Source organism: Cebus imitator, unplaced genomic scaffold, assembly GCF_001604975.1.
Source record: "Cebus imitator isolate Cc_AM_T3 unplaced genomic scaffold, Cebus_imitator-1.0 Scaffold12, whole genome shotgun sequence".
Taxonomy (NCBI): domain Eukaryota; kingdom Metazoa; phylum Chordata; class Mammalia; order Primates; family Cebidae; genus Cebus; species Cebus imitator.
Genome location: NW_016107327.1, coordinates 7,338,413 through 7,359,433, shown reverse-complemented (window position 1 = coordinate 7,359,433; position 21,021 = coordinate 7,338,413). Strand labels below are relative to the sequence as shown.

Below are 21,021 nucleotides of genomic sequence, written 5' to 3'. Positions count from 1 at the left end.
AAAAAAAAAAAAAAAAAAAATTCTCAAGTTCTGTACAGTAAATATGAAAAGGATAAAAACAAATCATTGGGCTGGGCACAGTGGCTCACGCCTGTAATCCTAATACTTTGGGAGGCCAAGGTGGGTGGATCGCGAGGTCAGGAGAGAAAGACCATCCTGGCCAACATGGTGAGACCCATCTCTACTAAAAATACAAAAATTAGCTGGGCGTGGTGGCACGAGCCTGTAGTCCCAGTTACTCACGAGGCTGAGCCAAGAGAATCATTTAAACCTGGGAGGCGGAGGTTGCAGTGAGCTGAGACTGCACCACTGCATTCCAACCTGGCAACAGAGACAGACCCCATCTCAAAAAATAAATAAATCTATTATCTATGTAAACAGTCCATTACAATATATTAACCACAATAGTTACTCATAAATGCTGGGATTGAAACTAAAATGGATTCAACCAATGTTTCCTGAGTAACTACTGATGAGTAGGGCTGTTATAGACACTGGAGGTACGATGATGGGCACTGGAGGTATGATGATTGCCCTATTCTGGAGGGTCCCTGCCAACAATCACGCAAACAATCATCACAACAACATGTGTCGAGTACAGCAATGCACAAGGAACAGTGGCTGCACAGAGGAGAAAGGGAGTAGTCAGCTCTTTGCCGACATTAGTGATTAGATACAGAGAGAGTAAAATTTAAACAGGTACTTGAATAAGAAGTTCACCAAGATCACAGGGTTCAACAAACTTTGTTGGACACTAGATAACAGGGAGATTAACCAAGATATGGAATAGAAAATAAACAACTTGGGTGAAGATGTGACTCTATTTGGTTGTGGTGAGTTTGAGATTTCCATGGGAAACAGAAATGAAGATGTTCAACAAGAAACTACAGGCTGGACACGGTGTCTCACACCTGTAATCCCAGCAGTTTAGGAGGCTGAGGTGGGCAGATCACTGGAGGTCAGGAGTTCGAGATCAGCCTGGCCAACATGTTGAAATCCCATCTCTACTAAAAATACAAAAATTAGCCAGGCATGGTGGCACATGCCTGTAATCCCAGCTACTTTGGAGGCTGTGGCACAAGAATCACTTGAACCCAGGAGGTGGAGGTTGCAGTGAGCTGAGATCATGCCACTGCACTCCAGCCTGGGTGAGAGAGTGAGACCCTGTCACACAAAAAAAAATGAAATAAAAACAAAGCCGGGCCCAGTGGCTCACGCCTGTAATCCCAGCACTTTGGGAGGCCAAGATGGGTGGATCACATGAGGTCAGGATTTTGAGACCAGCCTGGCCAACACGGTGAAACCCCATCTGTCCTAAAAATACAAAAAGTAGCCGGGCGTGGTGGCGGGTCCCTGTAATCCCAGCTACTTGGGAGTCTGAGGCAGAAGAATCCCTTAAACTTGGGAGGCAGAGGTTGCAGTGAGCCAAGAATGCACCATTACACTCCAGCCAAGGCAACAAGAGGGGTAACTTCGTCTTAGGGAGAAAAAAAAAAAACCCGGCTATTTAATAGCAGTTTACAAGAAGAAAGCAGTTGTAGGTTGGAATTTAAATAGCACCTGTAGTACCACCTACTCAGGAGGCTGAGGCAGGAAGACCGCTTGAGCCCAGGAGTTCGAGGCTGCTGTGAGCTCTAATCGCACCCCTGTATTCCAGCCTAGGTAAGATTCTGTCTCTAGAAATAAATAAATAATTTAAATAGTGGGAGTTATCAGCATATAAATGGTCATGAAAATCAGGAATAAATGAGACCCCTCACTGGAAGAATAATAATAAATGAGACCCCTCACTTATTCAAGGGAAAGGAGGCCAAGGAAGAGAAGCTGGCAAAAAATGACAAAGGGTGGAGAGGGGGCACAGAAGAGGGTGGCAGCGACTGGAACCCAGGGAGAAATGTGTTTTGGGAGATGGGATGGGTACAGAAGGCCAAAGAAAGGGTAAGAAAGACAAGGCCTGAAAACACCATCTGCTTTGGCAAATAGAGGAAGGCCACTGATGAACTCCAAGAGTATCTCCAGTGAAAATGAGACAAGCAAAAACACTATTGGTAAATAGAGGAGTGAATGGGGGATAAAAAGGAGACTGCACCAGACTCCGTTAAAGCAACTTCCTTGTGAAGAGAAGGTCACAGCTTCACTTTTAGGATATTAGACACCTGGGCATGTTTAAAGGCTGTGGGGCAAGAGCCAGGGAAGAGGTAAACCTTGGCATACAGGAGAAAGGAGGAATAGGGATGGAGTGAGACCCTAGGGGAGCCTGAGCAGGAAAAAGAGAAGCCCAAGGAAAGGACAGCCCTGAAGACAAGGAAGACTGCACCAAGGCTGGTGGGCAGAAAAGACAGTAGAGATCATGATGAGGACGTTTAAGGAGCTGGGAACCAGGGGAGAGCTCCTATCTGATGACTGCCAATTTCCAGAATAAGAAAAGGGACAGATTTGTAGGTACCTGAGGAGGAGGGAGGACTCTTCCTATAAGACAGGATGTAGGAGATTAAAAAAAAACGGGTCATGGGGTCAATAAAACCATACAGATTGTTTTATTATTTTTAAAAAAGAGAAAGGAGTAATTCCTAGGAGTCCAAGATGGCTGAATAGGAACAGCTCTGGAGCGCAATTCCCAGCAAGAGCAAAGCAGAAGGCAAGTGATCTTTGTATTTCCAACCGAGGTACCAGGTTTATCTCAATCAGACTGGTTGGAGAGTGGGTGTAGCCCAAAGAGGGCAAACCAAGGTAGAGTGGGGTGCTGCCTCACCCAGGAAGTGCAACTAGCCAGAGGACCCCCCTCCCACCCAACAGAGGACACTAGGGACTTTTCCAGCCACTCTGGCACACCAGTTCAGATCCTGAGCTTCCCCTATGGTCTTTACAACCCACAGACCAGGAGATTTCTGTTGGGCCAATAAAAGCCAAGGATTTTCAGCACAGATCTGAGCCGCCATTTCAGCTGGCACCACGGTTTTCGGCACAAACCTGGGTGGCCGTTTTGGCTGGTGCCTGGAACACCTGCGAAACAGAGCCTCCCACTCCCTTGAAATAAGGAGAGCTGAAGGTAGGGAGCCAAATGATCTGGCCCAGCGGCTTCCACCCTCACAAAGACCAGCAAACTGAAACCTCTGGCTTGAGAGTTTCCCAGCCAGCACAGCAGCTTGAACTCAACCCGGGAGGTCGAGCCCAGTGGGGAGTGGGGAGAAGGGTGACCGCCATTGCTGAGGCAGTTCTAACTTTGCCTGTGTAAACAAAAGCTAGATGAAGTTTACACAGAGCCCTAGGCAGCTCAGCAGCGCCTCTACAGGTAGACTGTGACTAGACTCCCTCCTTGCTGGGCAGGGCATCTCTGAAAAAAGGCAGCAGCACATCAGAGACTTATAAATAAAACACAACCTTCCCAGACAGAGCACCTGGGAAAAGGGGCAGTTGTGAGTTCAGCTGCCGCAGGCTTAAACGTCCCTGCCCAGCAGCCCTAAAGGGAGCAACAGAGCTCTCAGCAGACCACTTGAGATCTGATAAGGTACAGATTGCCTCCTCAAGTGGCTCCCTGGCCCCCATATATCCAAAAAGAAACCTCATACAGGAGAGCTCTGGCTGACATCTGGCAGGTACCCTTCTGGGATGAAACTACCAGAGGAAATAACAGGCAGCAATCCCTGCTGTTTTGCAAACCCTGTGGGTGATTCACAGGCAAGCAGGGTCTGGAGCAAACCTCCAGCAGTCCTGCAGCAGAGGGGTCTGTTAGAAGGAAAACTAAAAAACAGAAAGAAATAGCTTCAACATCAACAGAAAGGACATCCACTCAGAGACCCCATCCAAAAGTCACCAACTTCAAAGACCAAAGGTAGACAAAGATGGGAAGAAACCAGCGCAAAAAGGATGCAATCACCAAAAACCAAAACACCTCACCTCTCCTGCAAGGGATCACAACTCCTCAGCAAGGGATCAAAACAGTATGGAGAACGAGTTTGTTGAATTGACAGAAGCAGGCTTCAGAAGGTGGGGAATAACAAACTTCTCTGAGCTAAAGGAACATGTTCTAACCCAATGCAAGAAACTAAGAACCTTGAAAAAGGGTCAGACGAAATGCTAACTAGAATAACTAGCTTAGAGAAAAACATAAATGACTTGATGGAGCTGAAAAACACAGCATGAGAACTTCACAAAGCATACACAAGTTTCAATAGCTGAATTCATCAAGCAGAAGAAAGACTATCAAAGATTAAAGATCAACTTAGTGAAAAAAAATGAGAAGGCAAGAATACAGAGTGAAAAGAAATAAACAGAGCCTTCAAGAAATATAGGATTATGTGAAAAGACCTAATCTACATTTGATCGGTGTACCTGAATGTGACGGAGAGAATGAATCCAAGCTGGAAAAAACTCTTCAGGATATTATCCAGGAAAACTTCCCCAACCTAGCAAGGCAGGCCAATATTCAAGTCCAGGAAATGCAGAGAACACCACAAAGATATTCCTCAAGAAGAGCAACCCCAAGGCACATAATCATCAGATTCACCAGGGTTGAAATGAAGGAAAAAATGCTAGGGGTAGCCAGAGAGAAAGGTCGGGTTACCCGCAAAGGGAAGCCCATCAGTCTCACAGCAGATCTCTTAGCAGAAACCCTACAAGCCAGAAGAGAATGGGGGCCAATATTCAACATCCTTAAAGAAAAGAACTTTCAACCTAGAATTTCATATCCAGCCAAACTAAGCTTCATAAGTGAAGGGAAAATAAAATCTTTTACAGACAAGCAATTGTTGAGAGATTGAATCACCACCAGGCCTGCCTTACAAGAGCTCCTGAAGGAAGCACTAAACATGGAAAGGAACAACCAGTACCAGCCACTGCAAAAACATACCAAATGGTAAAGACCGTCGACACAATGAAGAAACTGCGTAAACTGAAGGGCAAAACAACCAGCTAGTATCAAAATGGCAGGATCAAATTCACACATAACAATATTAACCTTAAATGTAAATGGCCTAAATGCCCCAATCAAAAGACACAGACTGGCAAACTGGATAGTCAAGACCCATTGGTGTGCTGTATTCAGGAGACCCAACTCACATGCAAAGACACACACAGATTCAAAATAAAGGGATGGAGGAAGATTTACCAAGCAAATGGAGAGCAAAAAAAAAGCAGGCATTGCAATCCTAGTCTCTGACAAAATGGACTATAAACTAATGAAGATCAAAAGAGACAAAGAAGGGCATTACATATTGGTAAAAGGATCAATGCAACAAGAAGAGCTAACTATCCTAAATGTATATGCACCCAATACAGGAGCACCCAGATACATAAAGCAAGTTCTTAAAAACCTACAAAGAGACTTAGACTCCTACACAATAGTGGGAGACTTTAACACTCCACTGTCAATATCAGACAGGTCAATGAGACAGAAAATTAACAAGGATATCCAGGACTTGAATGCAGATCTGGACAAGCAGACCTCACAGACATCTACAGAACTCTCCACCCCAAAACCACAGAATATACATTCTTCTCAGCACCACATCGCACTTACTCTAAAATTGACTACATAATTGGAAGTAAATCACTCCTCAACAAATGGAAAAGAATGGAAATCGTAACAAATAGTCTCTCAGACCACAGTGCAATCAAATTAGAACTCAGGATTAAGAAACTCACTCAAAACCACACAATTACATGGAAACTGAACAACTGGCTTTTGAATGTTGACTGGATAAATAACGAAATGAAGACAGAAATAAAGATGTTCTTCGAAACCAATGAGAATGAAGACACAACATACCAGAATCTCTGGGACACACTTAAAGCAGTGTCTAGAGGGAAATTTATAGCACTGAATTCCCACATGAGAAGCGAGAAAAGATCTAAAATCAACACCCTATTGTCACAGTTTAAAAAACTAGAGGAGCAAGATCAAACAAATTCAAAAGCTAGCAGAAGATAGGAAATAACTAAGATCAGAGCAGAGCTGAGGGAGATAGACACACAAAAAACCCTTTGAAAAAATCAATAAATCCAGGAGCTGGTTTTTTTTTTTTTTTTTAAAGATCAGCAAAATAGACCACTAGCCAGACTAATAAAAAAGAAAAGAGAGAAAAATCGAATAGATGCGATAAAAAATGATAAAGGAGATATCACCACTGATTCCACAGAAATACAAAATACCATCAGAGATTACTACAAACAACTCTATGCAAATAAACCAGTAAATCTAGAAGAAATGTATAAATTCCTGGACACTTACACCCTCCCAAGATTAAACCAGGAAGAAGTCGAATCCCTGAATAGATCAATAACAAGGTCTGAAATTGTGGCAGCAATTAATAGCCTACCAATCAAAAAAAGTTCAGGTCCAGACAGGTTCACAGCCAAATTCTACCAGACACACAAAGAGGAGCTGGTACCATTCCTTCTGAAACTATTCCAAACAATACAAAAAGGTGGAATCCTCCCTAACTCATGTTGAAACCAACATCATCCTGGTATCAAAACCTGGCACAGACTCAATTAAAAAAGAAAATTTCATGCCAATATCTATGATGAACATCGATGCAAAAATCTTCAATAAAATGCTAACAAACCAAATGCAACAGCACATCAAAAAGTTTATCCATCACGAGCAAGTAGGCTTCATCCCAGGGATGCAAGGCTGGCTCAACATACACAAATCTATAAACATAAGCCATCACATAAACAGAATGAAAGACAAAAACCACATGATTATCTCAATAGATGCAGAAAAGGCCTTTGACAAAATTCAACAGCGCTTTATGCTAAAAACTCTCAATAAACTAGGTATCAATGGAACGTATCTCAAAATAATAAAAGCTATTTATGACAAACCCACAGCCAATATCATACTGAATGGGCAAAAACTGGAAGCATTCTCTTTGAAAACTGGCACTAGACAAGGATGCCCTCTCTCACCACTCCTATTTAACATAGTATCGGCAAGTTTAAGCCAAAGCAATCAGGCAAGAAAAAGAAATAAAGCATATTCACTTAGGAAAAGAGGAAGTCAAACTGTCTATATTTGCAGATGACAGGACTGTATATTTAGAAGACCCCATTGTCTCAGCCCAAAATCTCCTTAAGATGATAGGCAACTTCAGCAAAGTCTCAGGATACAATATCAATATGCAAAAATCATAAACATTCCTATACACCAACAATAGATGAACAGAGAGCCAAATCATGAGCAAACCATTCATGATTGCCACAAAGAGAATAAAATACCTAGGAATACAACTAACAAAGGATGTGAAGAACCTCTTCAAGGAGAACTACAAACCACTACTCATGGAAATAAGAGAGGACACAAACAGATGGAAAAACATTCCATGCTCATGGTTAGGAAGAAACAGTATCGTGAAAATGGCCATACTACCCAAAGTAATTTATAGATTCAATGCTATCCCCATCAAGCTACCATCGATCTTCCTCACAGAACTGGAAAAAAACACCTTAAATTTCATATGGAACCAAAAAACAGCCCACATAGCCAAGACAATCCTAAGCAAAAAGAACAAACCTGGACATATCACACTACCTGACTTGAAACTATACTACAAGGCAACAGTAATCAAAACAACATGGTACTAGTACCAAAAGAGAGATATAGACTAATGGAACAGAACAGAGGCCTTGGAAGTAATGCCACACATCCACAACCATCTGATCTTTGACAAACCTGACAAACACAAGCAATGGGGAAAGGATTCCCTGTTTAATAAATGGTGTTTGGAAAACTGGCTAGCCATATGCAGAAAGCTGAAACTGGATCCCTTCCTGACACCTTACACTAAAATTAACTCCACATGGATTAAAGATTTAAACATAAGACCATAAAAACCCTAGAAGAAAACCTAAGCAATACCATTCAGGACACAGGCATAGGCAAGGCCTTCATGACTAAAACACCTATAGCAATGGCAACAAAAGCCAAAACAGACAAATGAGATCTAATTAAACTTAAGAACTTCTGCACAGCAAAAGAAACATTAGAGTGAACCAGCAACCAACAGAATGGGAAAAAAATTTTGCAAGCTACCCATCTGACAAAGGGCTGATATCCAGAATCTGCAAGGAACGAAAACAAATTTACAAGAAAAAAACAAGCAACCCCATCAAAAAGTGGGAAAAGGATATGAACAGACACTTTTCAAAAGAAGACATTTATGCGGCCAATAAACATATGAAACAATGCTCATCATCACTGGTCATTAGAGAAATGCAAATCAAAACCACACTGCGATACCATCTCACACCAGTTAGAATGTGGATCATTAAAAAATATGGAGACAACAGATGCTGGAGAGGACGTGGAGAAATAGGAACACTTTTACACTGTTGGTGGAAGTGTAAATTAGTTCTCAACCATTGTGAAAAACAGCGTGGTGATTCCTCAGGGATCTGGAAATAGAAATACCATCTGACCAACCAATCCCATCACTGGGTATATATCCAAAGGATTATAAATCATTCTATTATAAAGACACATGCACACATATGTTCATTACGGCACTGTTTACGATAGCAAAGACTTGGAACCAACCCAAATGTCCATCAATGATAGACTGGATCAAGAAAATGTGGCACATAAACATCATGGAATACTATGCAGTCATAAAAAAGATGAGTTCATGTCCTTTGCAGGGACATGGATGAATCTGGAAACCATCATTCTCAGCAAAGTGACACAAGAACAGAAAACCAAACACTGCATATTCTTACTCATAGGTGGGTATTGAACAACGAGAACACATGGACACAGGGAGGAGAACATCACACACTGGGGTCTGTTGAGGGGTTTGGGGAGGGATGGCGAGGGGTGGGGAGATTGGGGAGGGATAACATTGGGAGAAATACCTAACATAGGTGATGGGGGGATGGAAGCAGGAAACCACCACGGCATGTATATACCCGTGTAACAATCCTGCAAGATCTGCACATGTACACCAGAACTTAAAGTATCATAAAGAGAGGTGGGGGGGAAGAGAACCCATTAAATTTCGGCAACACAAGGAAAAATCAACAACTCATGTTACCCTGTGCCTAAAGCCCATAGGCTTTTGACAGGCATTTGACTTAAAAATAATCTTAAAGCAATTTGGACATTCTCTCATGTTCAAAGCAATTTGACACTACATGCATCAAAACCAGTTAGTCTAGTTGTACAGCCTAGGCACACTCTAAAGATTTTCTGACTATGAAACTTCAGACTTAACCCAATAAGCAATACCTAGAGGATAAATTCCAAAATGCTAACAGGCATTTTCACTGCTTTTCCCTTATAATCTTTATAACTTTAGACAGGAATGGCAGGGGTGGGGAGGAGACTGCCACCTTCTCTTATCTCCTTTTAGAAATGAGTTAATAAAAATTAAGTATAGGCCAGGCACGGTGGCTCATATCTGTAATCCCAGCACTTTGGAAGGCCAAGGCAGGTGGACCGCTTGAGCCCCAGGAGTTTAGGACTAGCCTGAACAAGCTGTCAAGACCCCATCTTTATAAAAAACACAAAAATTAGTCAGGCGTGGTGGCATGAGCCTGTAGTCAGCTACTCAGGAAGCTGAGATAGAAGGATCGCTTGACCTGGGGAGGTAGAGGCTACAGTGAGCCATGATTGCACCACTGCACTCCAGCCTGGGTGACAGAGTGAGATCCTATTTCAAAAAGAAAAAAAAAAAGAATAAATGAATCAAGTATACCTCTAAAACTTATCTCTATAAACAAAGTATTTACTATTAAAAGCAGAAAACAGTAAAAATATATACTTTTTGAAATATATATACATTTTCTGAAATCTATAGATTTTTGAAATCTATATATAGATGTCTCCTGCACTGCTGGAGTGCAGTGGCACAATCAGCTCACTGCAGCCTTGATCTCTCAGGCTCAGTGGATCCTCTCAACCTAGTCTCCTGAGTAGCTGGGACAACAGGTGCATATCACCAGGCCCAATGAATTTTTGTACTTTTTTTGTACAGACAGGGTTTCGCCATGTTGCCCAGGCTGGTCTCGAATCTTGGGCTCAATTGATCCGCCTGCCTTGGTCTCCCAAAGTGCTAGGATTACTGGTGTGAGCCACCATGCCCCGCCCAAAAATATTTTTTATGGCAAAATATTTTCCCAGTGGCTCTAACACCCAGGCAAAATAGCACAACTCTCAGTAATTTAAAAACTGAGACAACCTCCTATAAAGGACAGCAATACTAATTAGATCATTACAATAAAATGATCTTTATATTCCTTTCAGCTACACTACAAAAAAAGAAACTACTAATACAATGTTTCAAACAAGGAATAAAGCCATTCATCACAATTTTTTTTTTAAAAGAGATGGAGACTCGCTTTGTTGCCCTGGCTGATCTCAAACCCCTGGGCTTAAGTGATTCTCCATCTTCACCTTCCACAGTGCTGGGATTACAGCCATGCACCACTGCACCCAGCCCACAATTTCTTTTCTCATCCAAGAATCATCCACTAAATGTGGACTGAAAGTCCACTGCTGTCTATGTAGATCTGCATATCTAGAATGCCCATGAGTATCTGAAACCTTAACCCTCAGGTGAACGTTCAGGTAGTTATCCCACCATCAGGTGTCCAACATGACAGCACCAGAAGCTGCAGTTTCCCTATCACCAGCAGGCCTGCATCACCTTCCCTAATTCTCATACCACACAAGTAGATGAATCAATGCCCAATGACTTGAAGGCTTGCCACATTCTAGGCATTGTTCTAACCTCTGATGACACTAATGAATAAAACCAGGCCTCACACTAGGAGAACTTTTAAATGTTGTAAAGAAGACAAGTGTACAAATAATTTACTATCCACATTTCTGGAGAGAGGTCTGACTTGCTTTCTCCATCTCCCATATCAGCTAGAGCCTCTTGATAAGCCCTCATGGCAACCTGCCACAATACATGAGTCTGAAAGTATTGGTGTGGTCATTTCTTTGGCTGTCCCTCGACTAGACTGTAAACTCGATTAGAACAAGTGCCTCATGTCTATTCCGTTTCCCTATTATATCCCTAGCAAGGTGCATAGAACACAGCAGGCAACCAAATATTAGTTAACTGGATGGATGGATAGACGGACGGACGGTTGGGGACTTAGTCCTTTGAAAACAAAGCAATCAGGTCTGATAGGAAATTCTACAAGCAGTGCCTTACAAAAGGTGTATGTTTTTTTCTAATAAGCCACAGGAAATACGTTTTTAAAAATTTATACCGCCAGGCATGGTGGCTCACGCCTGCAATCCCAGCACTTCAGGAGGTTGAGGCAGGTAGATAACCTGAGGTTAGGAGTTCCAGAACCAGCATTTCGGGAGGCCAGGGAGGGCAGATCACTTGAGACCAGGAGTTTGAGACCAGCCTGGCCAACATAGTGAAACCCCATCTTTACTAAAAAATACAAAATTTAGCTGGGTGTGGTCACCCATGCCTGTAATCCCAGCTACTGGGGAGGATGAAGTACAAGAATCACTTGAACCCAAGAGGCGGAGGTTGCAGTGAGCTGAAATCGCACTGCTGCAGTCCAGACTAGGCAACAGAGTGGCTGTCTCAAACAAAACAAAAAAACTGCAGAATCAAGTTAGAAAATTCCTAGAGAAATCGAAGATAATAAAATTCAACAATAAGAGCTAATTTACCCGAGTGCCAAAAACCGAAAATATTTAACAATGTGCCCTTTTTCAGAATAAAGTTCTTAAAGGTATTAGAAAAGTTAAAATTCAGACATCCAGGCTGAATTCTACTCATACATATAACAATGTGTAATTGTGAATCTTAAAACATCAGAAAAGTATGGGGGTTCCTCAAAAAATTAAACACAAAATTACCTATGATCCAGCAATTCTACTTCTGGATATATACCCAAAAAAACTAAAAGCAAGGAATCAACCTAAATGTCCACTGACAGATGAATGGAAAAACAAAATGTGACATATACAAGGCAATATTTATTTGGCCTTTAAAAGGAAGAATGGGCATGGTGGCTCAACACCTGTGATCCCAACACTTTCGGAGGCCGAGCCAGGAAGATCACTTGAGGTCAGGAGTTCGAGACCAGCCTGGCCAACAGACCAAGACAATCCTGTCTCTATTAAAAATACAAAAATTGGCTGGACATGGTGGCATATGCCATAATCCCAGTTACTAGAGAGGCTGAGGCAGGGGAATCACTTCAACCCAGGAGGCAGAGGTGGCAGTGAGCCAAGATCACATCACTGTACTTCAGCCTGGGCAACAGAGCGTGACTCCATCTCAAAAAAAAAACAAAAAAAAATTCATTAAATTTTTTAAATTTCAAAACCTTAATATATGTGTTTTTCACTTCCCATGCCCTTGTTCTCCAAATTTCAGCAGATTCAGGTAACTTTTTGGCCAGGTGCAGTGGCTCATGCCTGTAATCCCAGCACTTTGGGAAGCTGAGGCAGGTGGATCACCTAAGGTCAGGAGTTCAAGACCAGCCTGGCCAACATGGTGAAACCCCATTTCTACTAAAAAAACAAAAATTAGCCAGGTGTGGTGGTGCACGCCTGTAGTCCTAGCTACTGGGGAGGCTGAAGCACAAGAATCGCTTGAGCCCAGGAGGCGGAGGTTGCAGTGACTGAGATTGCGCCACCGCACTCCAGCCTGGGTGACCAAGCAAGACTCTGTCTCAAATAAATAAATAAATGGAAATTCTGACACATGCTAGAACGTGGATAAACCTGGAATACATCATGCTAAGTGAAATAAGTCACTTATAAAAGGACACAATACTGTGTGACTCCACTTGAGTCAAAGTCATAGAGACAAAACAGGATGGTGGTTGCCAGGGGCTAGAAAAGGGAGGAAGGATTAGGGAGTATTGTTTAATGAGAACAGAGTTTCAGTTTGGGATGGATGAAAAGGTTCTGGAGATGGACAGTGGTGACAGTGGTACTACAATGTGAATGTATGCAATGCCACTGAATCATACACTTAATAACGGCTACAACAGGCCAGGTGTGATGGCTCATGCCTGTAATCCTACTGCTTTGGGAGGCTGAGGCAGGAGAATAGCCTGAGGCCAGGAGTTTAAGACCAGTCTGGGCAACACAGCAAGACTCCAGTCTCTACAAAAAAAATAATAATAATAATAATTACCCAAGTGTCACGGTGTGCACCTATAGACCCAGCTACTCAGGAGGCTGAAGCAGGACTACTTGAGCTCAGGAGTTCAAGGCTGCAGTGAACTATGACCATACCACTACACTCCAGCCCTGAGCAACAGAATGAAACTCTCGTTTAAAAAAAAAAACAACACGCCAGGTGCAGTGGCTTACTCCTGTAATCCCAGCACTTTGGGAGGCCAAGGCAGGCAGATCACCTGAGGTCAGGAGTTCAAGACCAGCTTGACCAATGCGGAGAAACACCATTTCTACTAAAAATACCAAAAATTAGCTGGGCATGGTGACATGCGCCTGTAATCCTAGCTACTTGGGAGGCTAAGGCAGGAGAATGGCTTGAACCTGGGAGGTGGAAGTTGCAGTGAGCCGAGACCACACCATTGCACTCCAGCCTGGGCAACAAGAGCACTCCATCTCAGAAAAAAACAAAAAAAACAAAAATCCGTAAACAGCAAATTTTATGTTACGTACATGTTTTCACACACAAATCAGGAGGCATCTAAAATATGTTTTGCATAATTGCCAAATAGGATTTGTACTTTTTTTTTTTTCTTTTGGGACAGGGTCTGTCATCAAAGCTGGAGTGCAGGTGCACGATCTCAGCTCACTGCAACCTCCACTTCCCAGGCTCAAGTGATCCTTCCACCTCAGCCTCCCAAGTAGCTGGGACTACAGGCAAATGCCACCATGCCCAAATAATTTTTGTATTTTTTGTAGAGACAGCGTTCTGTCAATGTTGCCCAAGGCTGGTCTTAAACTCCTGGGCTCAAGCCATTCCTCTACTTCAGCCTCCCAAAGTGCTAGGATTACAGGCGTGAGCCACTGCATCCAGCCAGCATTTGTACTCTTAATAAAGACAAAGGGAGCCTAATTATTCAAAAATTACTAAAAATATATGTTGTGATTAGTTTTTAAATTATCAGATACTGATTTTATGACTGCTGTTACATTAACATAATACTTGAAATACACTGTATGCTAGAAATTTGAATGAGAAAAATTAAATGTGTCTATGAACAAAAACATCCTATAAACTAAATCTTAAAAACATAAAAACCTGTACTGTGCTTAGCCCTGCACTCCAAAGTAGTTAGCTGCCTTCTTTATTAGACAGGGTCTCAGTCAGTTGCCCAGGGTGGAGCGCAGTAGCACAATCATGGCTCACTGCAGCCTCAAACTCCTGGACTCAAGCAATCCTCCTGCCTTGGCCTCCTAAGTAGCTGGAACCAAAGGTGCATGCCACCCTACCTGGCTAATTTTTATATCTTTTATAGAGATGAGGTCTGGCTGTGTTGCCCAGGCTGGTCTCAAACTCCTGGCCTCAAGGAATTCTCCTGCCTTGTCTCCCAAAGTGCTGGAATTACAAGCATGAGCCACCTCACCCAGCCTGTAGTTCACTGCTGAACAGTGTGTTTCCTCCTGACATTATATTCTTTTAACACCAGCAAGGTATTAAAGATTAAAGTAACTACATAAAGACATAGCAATGGCAAAAAAAAAAAAAAAAAAGACATCTTTGCTCTACGATTAGTTAACAATCAGTGATTTTTCTGATGCAATCATATACCTATGTGTATGTAGATATGTATACATTATGCACACATATCCATAGATACACATATTATGTATGCAGAAAACTATGACACAAACAAATGCATTTTTTGCTTGTTTTAGAAACCGAACACTGGTAGGCAAATTCATATTTAATCTAACACTCTGACTATAGAGCTGAAGCAACTGAAAAGCCCAAAGATAAAGTTACTTGCGAAGTATTAACAGTAGAGTCACAGCCAGAATGTATAAGGGGGAAATAATGCTATGTATTTTATAAAATTCGATTCAGCTGCAAAAGTTAAAGGCCACTGATTTTAATTAATGTTCCTGTACAATCACTGAGGAATTTGAATCTGAATTACGGTTTGAGTGCCTCGTTTTAAAAACCTTTAATCATGGCTGGCATGGTGGCTCACACCTGTAATCCCAGCAGTTTAGCACGCAGAGGTAAGCGGATCACGAGGTCGAGAAATCGAGACCATCTGGCCAACACGGTGAAACCCCATCTCTACTAAAAATACAAAAATTAGCTGGGCATGGTGGTGCGCACCTGTAGTCCCAGCTACCTGGGAGGCTGAGGCAGGAGAATCGCTTGAACCCGGGAGGTGGAGGTTGCCCTGAGTCAAGATTGCACCACTGCACTCCAGCCTGGCGGCAGAGTGAGATTCTGTCGCCAAAAAGAAAAAAAGCTTTATTTATTAACGGAAAAGAACACCTAAAAACATGGCAATTTAAGGAAAACAGGAAAAAATTATAAAGCCTACTTTGGGAAGCACTCACCTATATTGTTTCAAGTTATAAAACAAAATTTTAATCACTTAATTTTTAATTCAGTGAAACTTTTTCTCTAACTTCCTCAATAAGTCTTTGTGCCCTGATAAAAAGCATTCATCTTCTGGAGAAGAAATGATGGAGAATTGGCTATAATTGTAATATGTCATCTTATGGTTTGTAAAGCACTGAAATCATAAAATGTTTATACCAAATTATTACTTTGTATTTGATAAATTTACATTACCTTCTCTTATTCATACCCATTACATACCCACACCGACTTGGATGCCAAACAGACATAATAAAAAAACAAATCCTGTTGCCAGGTATTTATCCATATTAGGTTGGAAATTCTAATATTTGTTAAAATTAGTAAAAATTAAGCTTCATAGTTTTGCTTATGAACGTGCTTAGAATAACTTCAGGTGCTATAATTTTAGCTGCTTTAACACTTAGGCTAGATGCACCTGATTTGAATTTCAACTTGACAGATTCTGAAAACTATTAACTACTGTTTCCAAACAGGCCACGTACCTAGAAGAAAAGTGCAGAGAAGTCTGTGTACGTATTTCGCAAATCAAGTTTAGTAATAAAAACACTAACAAGGAGGCTGACTGTTACCTTTTAATGATAAAATTCCCTAAATTTTAGAAAAGTGCATTAAAATTTTTCCCATTTTGATTATTTCACACTTGAAAATTATTTTTTAAACTGAATTAAACTCATGTATGATAATACTGACCATCATAGAAATATCTCTTTAAAGAAAAACTTTAAACACAAAGTAAAAACGTGGTTACTTTCCATTGTCACATGATAGGAAAATGTACAGCTAAAGACTGCTTTCACTATACAGTAATTTCCTATTTGCAGGCTGATAAATAAAAGTGAGTGACCTAGTTTATCTTCTTAGTAATAGCATTAAAGCTATTTCTTATACTAACATACCTCATACAGCCCCCTTAACACTGACAGTACCGACACAGCATTAGTGGCGGAGGCCAGGTGAGGAAAAACATTTCTAGAGACTAAGAACATCACATAAGATACTTATATGACAACACGGTCACAAATATACATACACTGTACAGAGTGCATGATGATGTCTTTTCTAAAACCTCACGAATTGCTAGTATAAGCTGGTGACTGCAGTGCTAAAACCTGTCCTCTTTCTAGGAAATTCAGGTAACTTGCTAGGTCATCAAAAAAGTTTTGACTGCCAAAGTTCAGACTCAGCTTGGAAGAACTGACAAGGTTCTGAAGGATATCAAATTTCTGACATGTATTTGATATCATATTCTCTCTTCTCTGCTAAGTTACTTGTTTGGCTGATTTCTACTTTCTGCCTACTACTTTTCTCAGTGAATATACACAATGTATTAAAAGCTCAGCTTCCAATAATGTCAAGAGGTAAGAAACTGACACAGTTCCAAATTTAAAATATTATGATCAGATATATAGATGTATCTCTAAGTAAAACAAAGCCACAAGGAGAAAATTTGTAGTGTATTAATATTTAACAGACATTTCACCATGTTACTACTCAAAAAGGACTCGCTGTATTTTTCAACTTAATTGTTGGTTCTAAAACAGTATCATTTCCCCTTGTTTTGAGGAAATGGTGGGGGAGGAATTTTTTTTTTTTGAGAGGGAGAATCGCTCTTGTCACCCAGGCTTCAGTGCAATGGCACAATGTCCACTCACTACAACCTCTGCCTTCTGGATTCAAACGATTCTCCTGCTTCAACCTCCTGAGTAGCTGGGATTAGTGGCGCCCACCACCACGCCCGGCTAATTTTTCTAATTTTAGAAGAGATGGGGTTTCACCCCATCTTGGCCAGGCTTGTCTCAAACTCCTGACCTTAGGTGATCCGCCCACCTCGGCGTCCCAAAGTGCTGGGATTACAGGCGTGAGCCACCGCACCCGGCTGTGAATACTTTCATAGAAATAATATCTACTGCTCTGAATCACAAGTTGGCTAGAACAATATATGCAAAAATGAGCAGCCTCCAAAAATTAGCCAGCCACCCGCCATAAGTTTCTCCTGATTCGCAATGAGATATTTCGCAAGCGTCATTTTGATAAACAACCTTCACAAAATACTACACTGAGATAACAAATGTTTCAGATTAATCTACTCAATCTTTGGCAATTAACTCCTAGTTTGACTACCTGTTGCTCATTGCTGAAGGAGAGTTACACTGCTTGGGAGTAATGAAAAAGATAATAAATTTTAAGACAGGAATGTTACTGTCAGTTTTCTCCTCTTTTCCCCCTATAAATTGTAGGCAAAGCCCACCTAGTGGTTTAGAATTAGGGAATTAAAAGGTGGATTTTGTAACTGTGCTGTAATTAAGAAATCTTCACAATTGCAGCTTGGGAGAGGGGGGTGTCAGAATTTACATCTATCACACCACTGCAAAAAATTCATTTTATCAGGGTTAGACTGCAAATAGTGCTACTCCTCAAAACAAATAATGCTGAGTAAAGAGGTTAGGAGGTTCCAAACTCCAAATCCAGAATGCACCAACTGTAGGGCAAAGACTGAAGTTTTCAGGGAAGACACATCACTGATTGTAAAGCTGATTTAATTGTATTATTAACTATTCACAGACACCTAATGGCCACATTTGCAACATTCAAGCAGCCTTATTTAACAATATCACAGTGCCCACAATTCCATTTCACAATACTGTCTCCCTTAAAACGACAACTTGAACTGAAAACTAATATTAACTAAATCAGGATAACCCTATTCAATGCCTCCTGCCAATCATTAGGGCAGTGGAGAAAGTGAATTGTTAAAGTCTACTGTGCAGCTGCGCTCTCATTCAGTTTCGGAATCTCCCTTGGACATTCGTTCATGCTTGTCGAACTGACCACGCGGTACATTGAGAAACGGTCACATGAACAACGCGTGACTTCTACTGTGTATCAATCCTCCTGTTCGGAGGAAATTAAGTCACGATGGACACACGAAAGTACCGAGAAGGCACGCAGCTGAAGATCTGGTGGGTGATGCATGCAGCACCAGCATGGTTGTGGCACCCTAGTGGAAGTGCAACAAATGCCAACATCTTGTTACTTTTAATGCCCAACTTCCTGCAGCGCCGCAGCAGCCAGCGGCCGCCGGGAAGCCAAGCTCCGCTGCAGCCCTGCGTCGCCTCGCCACGACCCATCCTCAAAGACGCACGAGACGCGAGCGCCCACCCCCAACCAGGCACGGACAGACCTCCCGAGCGCAGCCCAGCTGGAACCCATCAGCGCGGGAACCGGCCTCGAACGCCAGGCGGGGACAGCCGCGAGAAACTGACCTACGCGGTCACCCGGGCTCCCAGAACTCCCGAGGCGGGGGCCACGACCGCAGGGCTTACTGTCCGCCCGCCCCACGTCGAGGAAGCGCTTGTCACCGACTCTCGCTGGCACTCCCCGAGGACGCTCGAGCCTGTAACGTCTGTCTCCCGGGTCCCGGCGCCGGGACCCCGGCGGAGCGCGAGGTAGCACCGCCCCTCCCCGCCGCCCGCCCCTGGAACGCGCACCCTCCGGGCGTGCGGGCATCCGCCCGACACGTGACCGCAGCTAGGCCACGCCCATTCCCCGCCCACGCCACGCCCCTGTCCCGCCTTCCCACGCCCCCGGCCTGCTCCTGTCCCGCCTTGGCCACCGGAGCCGGTTCCAGGTTTTGCCAACTACTAGGGAGGTGCAAAGCCTTCGCGCTCCTCCCACTACACCCCTGAAGAAGAAGGGGCGGGCCCTACCCCGACACTACTAGGAGTCGCCCGTGTGAGGCAGTGGGAGACCCCCGTCCCCAAGCAAATATAAGTCCTGGGTTAATATTCTGGAAGTTTGTCATTAAGCAACACATCACCCAGCTGCTCAGATTTTTTTGTTTGTTTTTGCTTTGGCCGCAACTCCACTCGTGGGAAATTAATTGGCAGTGTAAATTAGACAATTTACAAAAAACACCTTCTTTTCCTTTCACATGTCAAAGGAAGCCCTTAAAATGCCATTAGGTGTAACCATTATAAAATAGATATGCGTGAGACAAAGATTTACAAAATTTCCTCACCTCCTCCTCTCATCAAATAATCTTAAGGAGCTCCCCTCTTCAGATTCCATGGCATCTAGCTAGAGAAGTTAGCACAGAGTCTATAACGTGAATTACGCCGTTTTTTTGTTTTTTCGTTTTTCTTTTTTCGAGACAGGGTCTCACTCTGTCTCCCAGGCTGGAATGTAGTGGCGCGATCTCGGCTCACTGCAGCATCGACTTCCTGGGTTCAAACGATCCTCCGTCCTCAGATGGACTACTGGCAGGTAATTCAGGGACTGGGATTACAGGCGCGCCCCTCTACACCCGGATAATTTTTGTATTTTTAGTAGAGACGGGCTCTCCCTATGTTACCCAGGCTGGTCTTCAACTGTTGGGCTCAGACAGACCTCCTGCCTCGGCCTCCCAAAATGTTGGGATTACAGGCATGATTCACCCCTCTCAGGCCACAACTTTGCTTTTTAAAAGCATTTCTGCGTAACTAAAAAGACAGGAAATTACAAGCATACGAAAACTGATTTCTACTTTCCTGAATTTTCCAAATGTATTTAATGAACATGTTCTTTTGTAATAAAAAAGTAATAAATAGGTATGATTTTTAAAAGGACTATAGTTTTTCCATCTAGTCTAGAAGCATGTCTTTAGAACCTATCATAGGTCATTTGGTCATTGTGATATGCGTGAAACATCATATGGCAGATCTTTTGAAATGTTTTTGGAGACCACAAGCAATCCTGTTGGTGTAAAGCAGGCACTTGACTAGCACAATACTTCAACTGCAAAATATGTGATAGCTAAAGCAGTCGTATTTGTCTTGGAAAGAAGAAACCTCAGGGCGTATTGTCTAAGGATATTAAACCATCTTATTTTTTTCTTGAGACAGAGTTTTGCTCTTGTGCAGTGGCACAATCTTGGCTCACTGCAACCTCTGCCTCCCAGGTTCAAGCAATTCTCCTGCCTCAGCCTCCCAAGTAGCTGGAACTACAGGCCCATGCCACCCTGCCAGTCTAATTTTTGTATTTTTAATAGAGGTAGGGTTTCACCATGTTAGTCATTCTGGTCTCAAACTCCTGACCTCAGGTGATCCACCTGCTTTGGCCTCCCAAGGTGCTAGGATTACAGGTGTGAGCCACCACGCCCAGCCTTGAGCCATCTTCATAGCCAAAATAAAACTACTGAAATAATGACTGTAACACTGACTACTGAAATAATGCCAATAATAATTGGCTACTGAAATAATTTTCCACAATTCCATGAAAGCCTTTATTCTCTCTGTGATGATTTAATTACCTAAATTCATAACTTGCACTTTACAACTCCCTTCTTCAGTTTGTAAGTGAAAAACAGATTGCAGTCAATAGGAGGATGAAGTATTAATCACTACAATTATCAATGAGACATTCCAATCTTGATATCATTACTATTTGTACTGTATTTTTATAGGACTTTACTTGCTATTTCCATAAAATATGCAGAAAAGATATCTCATTGGCATTTATA

The 21,021-nt window shown here is 42.4% G+C and overlaps 1 protein-coding gene across 3 annotated transcripts in view; it reads right to left on the bottom strand.

The window, feature by feature from the left end:
- The window catches only part of OSBPL1A (oxysterol binding protein like 1A), a 244,758-nt gene extending 225,748 nt beyond the window's left edge, over window positions 1-19,010 (bottom strand). For 2 of the 3 annotated variants that reach the window (XM_017498487.1, XM_037727959.1), the window contains exon 1: window positions 18,788-18,915. The gene's annotated coding sequence lies outside the window, so the exon portion shown is untranslated. Of the gene's footprint in view, window positions 1-18,787 lie in introns of all 3 variants that reach the window. The other variant, XM_017498470.1, reaches the window with a different exon arrangement.
- Between the last annotated feature and the right edge of the window lie 2,011 nt (window positions 19,011-21,021).